General features: G+C 41.4%; 1 pseudogene; it reads right to left on the bottom strand.

Moving 5' to 3' along the window:
* Positions 331-897, bottom strand: LOC102180621 (annotated as a pseudogene).

Below are 9196 nucleotides of genomic sequence, written 5' to 3' on the forward strand. Positions count from 1 at the left end.
AGCAACACCCGTGCAAGGACTAACTCTGAGAGGGGGAAAAGCAAACTCAAGCCTCAATGCTGAGATCATTACAACCTTTCAAGAATGTCATCAACAGTCCATGCAGTATAATTTCAAAAAATAAGCATCTTAAGTTAAGCAGATAACTCTTAGAACCCCAAATGTATTTTCTGGCTATATTTATATGGGGCTCTCTGTCTGCAGTGGGTGGTCTGGAAAAGGGTCTTCCTCGGGACAACATGGTCACAGGACTCAGATGGCCCAGTGGGACTGAGGGGAGCTGAGGACTCGGGAGGAGGCCCCCTTCTGGTTTCAGTTGGAGACCAATTTCTAAGGCACAGTCCAGGGCCCTGCAGTCCTCTCCCTGTATCTTCTGGTGTAACGCTTAATGTAGTCTTCCCCTTTATTCCAGAAGACCTCATTGTCCCCTAAATGATGTTCTGCAGCTTCTATATGCAGTGGATCACCAAAATTCAAAGGATCAGTAAATAAAGAGTTTAGTCCCCACACAACATCCTTCAGCATGCTTGTGGGGGCCCAGTCAGTGCCCTGAGACGTATCTCGCCTTTTCCTGTGGAGTTGGTGTGCCAGACCTGGGTCAAACAGTTCACTTTGGGAGGCACCGTGTTGTATGCATCGAAAACTTCAGCTTCAAACTGAAATTTTCCATCCTGTTAGTAACCCTTATCTGGGGTGACAGCTGAAAGCAATGAAGCTCGCGTGGGTTGGAAAAATGCACTTTACACCTGTAAGGTAAATTAGCTTCAGGTTCTGCAACCTCTTTAACAAACAGCCTGTCTGTCACAGAAACCTGCCGAGTGGAGTCAGAGGCTGTGGCTGACACCCAGGACCTTTGAGACTGTCCTCACGCCTCAGTTTGCTTACCAGCGTCAGCATCACTGCTATATTTATCCTGGGCTTCCAGAGACAGGCAAGGCAGGCCAGTGCCCAGCACCGTGGTGGGCAGGCGATATCGAGACTCAGCCCCTCACCTGAGCCACATCGCCTTTATCCTTCATCTGTTGGCAGACACTTAGGTTGTTTCCATATCTTGGCAGTTATAAATAATGCCACTGTGAACACTGGAGTGCATTTGTCTTTTTGAATTAGTGGTTTTTTTTTTTTTTTTTTGATATACACCCAGGAGTGGAATTGCTGGATCATATGGTAACTCTATTTTTATTTTTTTTAGTAATCTCCTTACTGTTTCCCACAGTGGCTGCACCAAAGTACATTCTTGCCAACAGTGTAACAAGGTTCCCTTTTCCCCACATCCTTGCCAACATTTGTTGTTTGTGTTCTTTTGGATGACAGCCATTCTGACAGGTGTGAGGTGTTGTCTCATTGAGGTTTTGATTTGCATTTCCTTGATGATTGTTGAAGGTGAGCATCTTTTCGTGTGCCTGTTAGTCACCTGCATTTCCTTTTTGGAAAATGTCTATTCAGTTCTACTGTTAATTTTTATGTTGAGTTATATGAACTGTTTATATATGTTGGATATTAACCCCTTATCCGTCATATCATTTGCAAATATTTTTTCCCATTCAGTAGATTGTCTTTTTGCTTAGTCAGTTTTTATTTTTGTTCTTGATACTAATACATATAATCTGTATATTCAAAAACCTAATTGTTAGTAGAATTTTTTCATCTTATCTGGTGTATAGAATATATGTCTTCTGTTTTAGTTATCTATTACTGCTTAACAAACCACCCCAAAGCTTAGTGGCTTGAAACAACAACCATTATTTGTTTTGCTTGTGTATCTGCAACTTAGGCCGGACTCAGTGAAGCCAGCTCACCTCTGCTCCATGCAATGTTTGCTGGGGCAACTCAGTGGAGTATGGAAACGGTTGGGTAGAGGATCTGCTTTCAAGATGACGCACTTGCACGGCTGGCAAGGTGGTTCTGCCTGCCAGCCAGGATTTCAGCCCGGGCTGTGGGCTAGGGCCTTTGGATCCCCTCCAAGGCTTCTTGGGCTCCCTCATGTCCTGGTGTCTAGAAACTGAGACAAGCCTCCAGAGGAACAGGAAGCAGTATTCTCTTCTGTGACTTGGCCCTAGGAGTTAGAGCATCACTTCTGGGTGTGGGCAGAGAAGTCACCCTGGCTTGCAGTGAGGGGACGTAGGCACTACCTCTCGCCGGTGTGACTGTCACAGTCACATCGTAGGAGCTTATGTGGGATGAGAGATATTGTCGTGGCCATTTTTTAGAAAGTACAATTTGTTAAATTACTAGAGGGGAGAAAGTATTTCAAAATCTCCCTATATAAAGCCTTATTTAACTTTATAGTTATGAGAAATGGCTAGAATTAGAAAGATTTGAATTTGAATCCTGACTGTAATACTTACTTTCTCTGCATCTATGGACATTTCACTTAGTCTTTTAAAAACTATTTGTTAAAGGGAAATATTGATATACAATGCCTAGAGTTTATACCTGACTCATATTAAATAGTGAATAAATGATCATTTCTAAAAGAAACAAGGATGACTGGGATACCACTGTTCATATTATTCCAGAAGTTCTAGCCCAGTGATGAATTTCAAGTTTAGTTTTGAGAGTAGAAATCTTTTCCCCTCATAACTCTTCAGGAAAGCAATTAGAAAACCAACAAAAGCTTAGCTCTTATTTCTGAAGCAAGACTGGGGGTCTGGAGCTCTCCCTGCTCGTGTACTCTATTTCCCATGATGGAGCTGGAGATATCTCCTCAGATGTTTCAGTCCATATGATAACATGGGAAAGGAAAATAATTGGTATAGTTGTTGGGTAAGCTATGAAACATTTATCTTCCCCACTTCTGACAATATGATTGTCTGTATACAAAACTGAGAACAACTTAAAAACTAATGGAACTGATAAAATAATTTAGTATACAATTCATATTCATATATATATATACACACATGTGAATATATAGAAGGGTCCACAGAATTTGTGTATTAATTCACTCAGCAGATATTTATCTGTGAAAATGAAAGTTGCTCAGTTGTGTCCAACGCTTTGTGACCCCATGGACTAGACAGCCCATGGAATTCTCCAGGCCAGAATACTGGAGTGGGCGGCTCTTCTCCAGGGGAACTTCCCAACCCAGGGATTGAACCCAGGTCTCCACATTGCAGGTAGATTCTTTACCAGCTGAGCCACCAGGGAAGCCCTATTTAAGTACAGATATGTGCTTATAACTGGGGATACAGTGGTGAAAGGGATGGACAGGTCTCTGCTGTTGGGCTTATGCTCTGATGGAGAAGGTATATGCTCAACTAACTACAGATCAATATCGTTATTGGAGAGCAAATAGCTCTCATTTGTTTACTTTTCATTGCTTTTCGACTCTCCCCACTGAGGGAGTAAATTTTATACAGGAAAAAAGGTAAATGGCTGAGATAACAAAAGAGGCTGAGGAAGAGTCTTTAGAAGGAAGATTCAGGCTGAAACCCAAAAGATTGGAATGAGTGAAGGGTGTCGGGAGAGCAGCTGAGGCAGAGAAGAGTGAGGGCTGCATTTCTGAGGTGAGGAGACACTTGGTATAACCAGAAGCTAAAGAACGGCAGACTGTGGCCCAGTGAGTTAAGGGAGGGTGGAGAAGATGGGGATGAGATGCAGGAAGGGCCAGTTAGATGGCAGAGGACTCTACAGGCCAGGGGGAGAAATGTTAATGGTATTTACTGCACCCTGAAGCCAAAGAATGGTCACAAGGAGGCCACGGGGTCGGGTGGGATTACAGGATGACTCAGCATTTTAATGCAGTTCTCTCTGTCTCTGCATCAGGAGAGGACTCCAGCAGGGAGACCATCAGCAGGTCACTAGGATGTCAGGAACAGTCGTGCGGCTTTGGCAGGGTAAGAAGTGCAGATAGCAAGAACTGGACAAATCCAAGCTCACATGTGGGAAGTACAAATGGCAAAAACTTGAAAAATCATACTTTGGTTTTGAAGGAAAGAGAGTAGTATCATTGTAAGGTTTCTTAACTTCCAAAGAAATCTGATCTACTCTCATGGACATGCAATCCTAGTGAGACAGTGAGCAGAGAGGACCTGAATGAGAATTTTCCAGGTGGAAATGGTCTAAATTAAGTTGGTAGAAGTTATGAAGAACATGGGCTACAATCCCAGTCAGGCTTTGGATTCCAAACTTAAGTGCTCTACTCTAAGGGAAGATTCAAGGCACCAATTTTTATGCCGATTAATATGAGAGTGCAGCTTTTCAGTCTGGGGATCACAACTGAAGTGAAACCCTACACTTGGCCTGAAACATCCCCTGTGGTGATTAGTCAGGGCAACGGAAGTGACTTTGTAGTACAACACTTCCAGCTACTCTCTGAATCCCTTTACTGGAAGGTGGTGGATAACTTTATTTTCTATCCCTTTCAGGAGTCAAACGGATCTAGTTTCTTGAACTATCATTTTAATTTAATAAAGTTCACATGAGGTATACATTTCAACAAGTAAAACTATAAACTCCTTTCCCTAGCAGCTGATTTGTGTGCATTGTATTTATATTAGCAGGTGGAATACACTAGGGACCCTGAGTTTTCATTGAATCAGTGACAACATGATTTGACTAACTGGATAATCAAGTTATTATTCAAGGTATTACCTCTTTATACTACAATTTTCTCATCTATAGAAGTGGTGGACTAGATAACACGTAACATACACTAACTACATTCTATAGTAAATTGTGTTCTTGTGAACAGCAAGCTAAAGATAAGAATTTGCATCTCATGCATTTTTGTACCCTATAATAGCTATTATAGCCATGAACGCATAAAATCTCACGTTGTTGTTCTTGTTCAGTCGCTCAGTCATGTCTGACCCTTTGCAAGCCCATGGACTGTAGCCCACCAGGCTCCTCTGTCCATGGGATTCTCCTGGCAAGAATACTGGAGTGGGTAGCCATTCCCTTCTCCAGGGGATCAGTACTTAAGGAGAATTCTTATTTATTTATTATTTAATTTTATTCTTTTATCTTTTATCTTTTATTTATTTATTTTTTATTTTTACTTTATTTTGCTTTACAACACTGTATTGGTTTTGCCATACATTGACATGAATCAGCCACAGGTGTACATGAGTTCCCAATCCTGAACCCCCTCCCACCTCCCACCCCATATCATCTCTTTGGATCATCTCCGTGCACCAGCCCCAAGCATCCTGTATCCTGTATCGAACACAGACTGGCGATTTGTTTCTTACCTGATAGTATACATGTTTCAATGCCATTCTCCCAAATCATCCCTCCTTCTCCCTCTCCCACAGAATGTAAAAGTCTGTTCTATACATCTGTGTCTCTTTTGCTGTCTCGCATACAGGGTCATCATTACCATCTTTCTAAATTGCATATATATATGTTAGTATACTGTATTGGTGTTTTTCTTTATGGCTTACTTCACTCTGTATAATCGGCTCCAGTTTCATCCACCTCATTAGAACTGATTCAAATGTATTCTTTTTAATGGCTGAGTAATACTCCATTGTGTATATGTACCACAGCTTTCTTATCCGTTCATCTGCTGATGGACATCTAGGTTGCTTCCATGTCCTGGCTATTATAAACAGTGCTGCGATGAACAGTGGGGTACATGCGTCTCTTTCAATTCTGGTTTCCTCGGTGTGTATGCCCAGCAGTGGGATTGCTGGGTCATAAGGCAGTTCTATTTGCAATTTTTTAAGGAATCTCTACACTGTTCTCCATAGTGGCTGTACTAGTTTGCATTCCCACCAACAGTGTAAGAGGGTTCCCTTTTCTCCACACCCTCTCCAGCATTTATTTAGAGAAGAGCTAACACATATCCTATTCAAACTCTTCCAGAAAATTGCAGAGGAAGGTAAACTTCCAAACTCATTCTATGAGGCCACCATCACCCTAATACCAAAACCTGACAAAGATGCCACAAAAAAAGAAAACTACAGGCCAATATCACTGATGAACATAGATGCAAAAATCCTTAACAAAATTCTAGCAATCAGAATCTAACAACACATTAAAAAGATCATACACCATGATCAAGTGGGCTTTATCCCAGGGATGCAAGGATTCTTCAATATCTGCAAATCAATCAGTGTAATTCACCACAATAACAAATTGAAAAATAAAAGCCATATGATTATCTCAATAGATGCAGAGAAGGCCTTTGACAAAATTCAACATCAATTTATGATAAAAACTCTCCAGAAAGCAGGAATAGAAGGAACATACCACAACATAATAAAAGCTATATATGACAAACCCACAGCAAACATTAGCCTCAATGATGAAAAATTGAAAGCATTTCCCCTAAAGTCAGGAACAAGACAAGGGTGCCCACTTTCATCACTACTATTCAACATAGTTCTGGAAGTTTTGGCCACAGCAATCAGAGCAGAAAAAGCAATAAAGGGAATCCAAATTGGAAAAGAAGAAGTAAAATTCTTTTATCTTTTAATGTAGCCACTTTGATAAATATTGATCAATAAACATCTATAAACAAACGAGTATGTAAATAAGTAAAAGAATAAACTAAGGGTGACATCTAAATTCTTTTTCAGTATTAAATTTTATAGTTTTATGGCTATGATTCATTACAGTCTTTTAGGCATAAAAATGCTTGCAGATCTAATTGGACTAGAAGTTATGTTCTCTGCTTCATGTCTACTTCAGCTGCTGTTGCTGCTGCTAAGTCGCTTCAGTCGTGTCTGACTCTGTGCAACCCCATAGACGGCAGCCCACCAGGCTCCACCGTCCCTGGGATTCTCGAGGCAAGAACACTGGAGTGGGTTGCCATTTCCTTCTCCAGTGCAGGAAAGTGGAAAGTGAAAGTGAAGTCGCTCAGTCGTGTCTGACTCTTCGCGACCCCATGGACTGCAGCCTACCAGGCTCCTCCACCCATGGGATTTTCCAGGCAAGAGTATTGGAGTGGGGTGCCATTGGCTTCTCCGGCTTCATGCCTATAGATCCCATATCAGTAAGAGATGACCTACAGATGAGAAATAGGTTCTAGAATTGAACAGAACTTGCTCCAAACCTCAGCTCTGCCTCTGATCTACTTATGTGAACTTGGACAAGTTATGTTACTTTTCTAAACTTCAGTTTCTTCATGTAAAATCTGGAGAGTATAATAGAATGGATTTTAAAACTGGTATTTTAAAGATTAAACAAAAACCCTTAGCACAGTTTCTGTTACAAGTATTCAGCAGACTTAATCTACTCTTAACCAATTTCAGTTCAGTTCAGTCCCTCAGTTGTGTCCGACTCTTTGCGACCCCATGAATGGCAACATGCCAGGCCTCCCTGTCTATCACCAACTCCTGGAGTTCACTCAGACTCATGTCCATTGAGTCAGTGATACCATTCAGCCATTTCATCCTCTGTTGTCCCCTTCTCCTCCTGCCCACAATCCCTCCCAGCATCAGAGTCTTTTCCAGTGAGTCAACTCTTCACATGAGGTGGCCAAAGTACTGGAGTTTCAGCTTCAGCATCATTCCCTCCAAAGAAATCCCAGGGCTGATCTCCTTCAGAATGGACTGGTTGGATCTCCTTGCAGTCCAACGGACTCTCAAGAGTCACAGTTCAAAAGCATCAATTCTTCGGCGCTCAGCCTTCTTCACAGTTCAATTCTCACATCCTTACATGACCACAGGAAAAACCATAGCCTTGACTAGACGGACCTTAGTTGGCAAAGTAATGTCTCCACTTTTGAATATGCTATCTAGGTTGGTCATAGCTTTTCTTCCAAGGAATAAGCGTCTTTTAATTTCATGGCTGCAATCACCATCTGCAGTGATTTTGGAGCCCCCCAAAATAAAGTCTGACACTTTCCACTGTTTCCCCATCTATTTCTCAAGAAGTGATGGGACTGGATGCCATGATCTTTGTTTTCTGAATGTTGAGCTTTAAGCCAACTTTTTCACTCTCCACTTACACTTTCATCAAGAGGCTTTTTAGCTCCTCTTCACTTTCTGCCATAAGGGTGGTGTCATCTGCATATCTGAGATTATTGATATTTCTCCCGGCAATCTTGATTCCAGCTTGTGTTTCTTCCAGTCCAGCGTTTTTCATGATGTATTCTGCATATAAGTTAAATAAGCAGGGTGACAATATACAGCCTTGACATGTTCCTTTTCCCATTTGGAACCAGTCTGTTGTTCCATGTCCAGTTTGAACTGTTGCTTCCTGACCTGCATACAGGTTTCTCAAGAGGCAGGTCAGGTGGTCTAGTATTCCCATCTCTTTCAGAATTTTCCATAGTTTATTGTGATCCACACAGTCAAAGGCTTTGACATAGTCAATAAAGCAGAATAGATGTTTTTCTGGAACTCTTTTATGAGCTTTGGAGCCTGGAAACAGGTTCATCAGCCTACTTTGCTACTGCATTGCCTTAGTAAGATAAAACTCTTGAGTATTTAGCAAGAGCAGACATTCAACATTACAAGTTGAATAGAATAAAACAAATTTGATTCGGATGGCCTTTGGAACAGATTAACACCAGCTCAGCTACAGAAGTTAGAATTAACTACTGAGAAACCTGTATGCAGGTCAAGTAGCAACAGTAAGAACCTTATATGAAACAACTGACTGGCTCAAAATTGAGAAAGGAGTATGACAAGGCTGTTCATTGTCACCCTGTTTATTTAACTTATATGCAGGGCACATTTTGTGAAAGGCCAGGCTGGGTGAGTTACAAGCTGGAATCAAGATTACTAGAGAAATATCAACAACTTTAGATATGCAGATGATACTACCCTAATGGCAGAGAGAGAAGAACTAAAGAGCCTTTTGATGAGGGCGAAAGAGGAGAGTGAAAAATCCAGCTTAAAACTCAGTATTTAAAAAAATAAGATCTTGGCGTCTGGTCCCATCACTTCATGGCAAATAGAAGGGAAAAAGTGGAAGCAGTGACAGCTTTCCTCTTGGGCTCTAAAATCACTGTGCATGCTGACTGCAGCCATGAAATTAGAAGACCATTGCTTCTTGGCAGGAAAGCTATGGCAAACCTAGACAGTGTATTAAAAAGCAAAGACATCACTTTGCTGACAGAGTTCCGTATATTCAAGGCTATGATCTTTCCAGTAGTCATGTACAGATGTGAGTTAGACCATAAAGAAGGCAGAGTGCCAAAGAATTGAAGTTTTTGAACTCTGGCACTTTAGAATAACCTTGAGAGTCCCTTGGACAGCAAGGAGGTCAAACCAGTCAATCCTAAAGGAAATCAACCTTG

This window comes from Capra hircus, chromosome 19, assembly GCF_001704415.2.
Source record: "Capra hircus breed San Clemente chromosome 19, ASM170441v1, whole genome shotgun sequence".
NCBI classification, from domain to species: Eukaryota; Metazoa; Chordata; class Mammalia; order Artiodactyla; family Bovidae; genus Capra; species Capra hircus.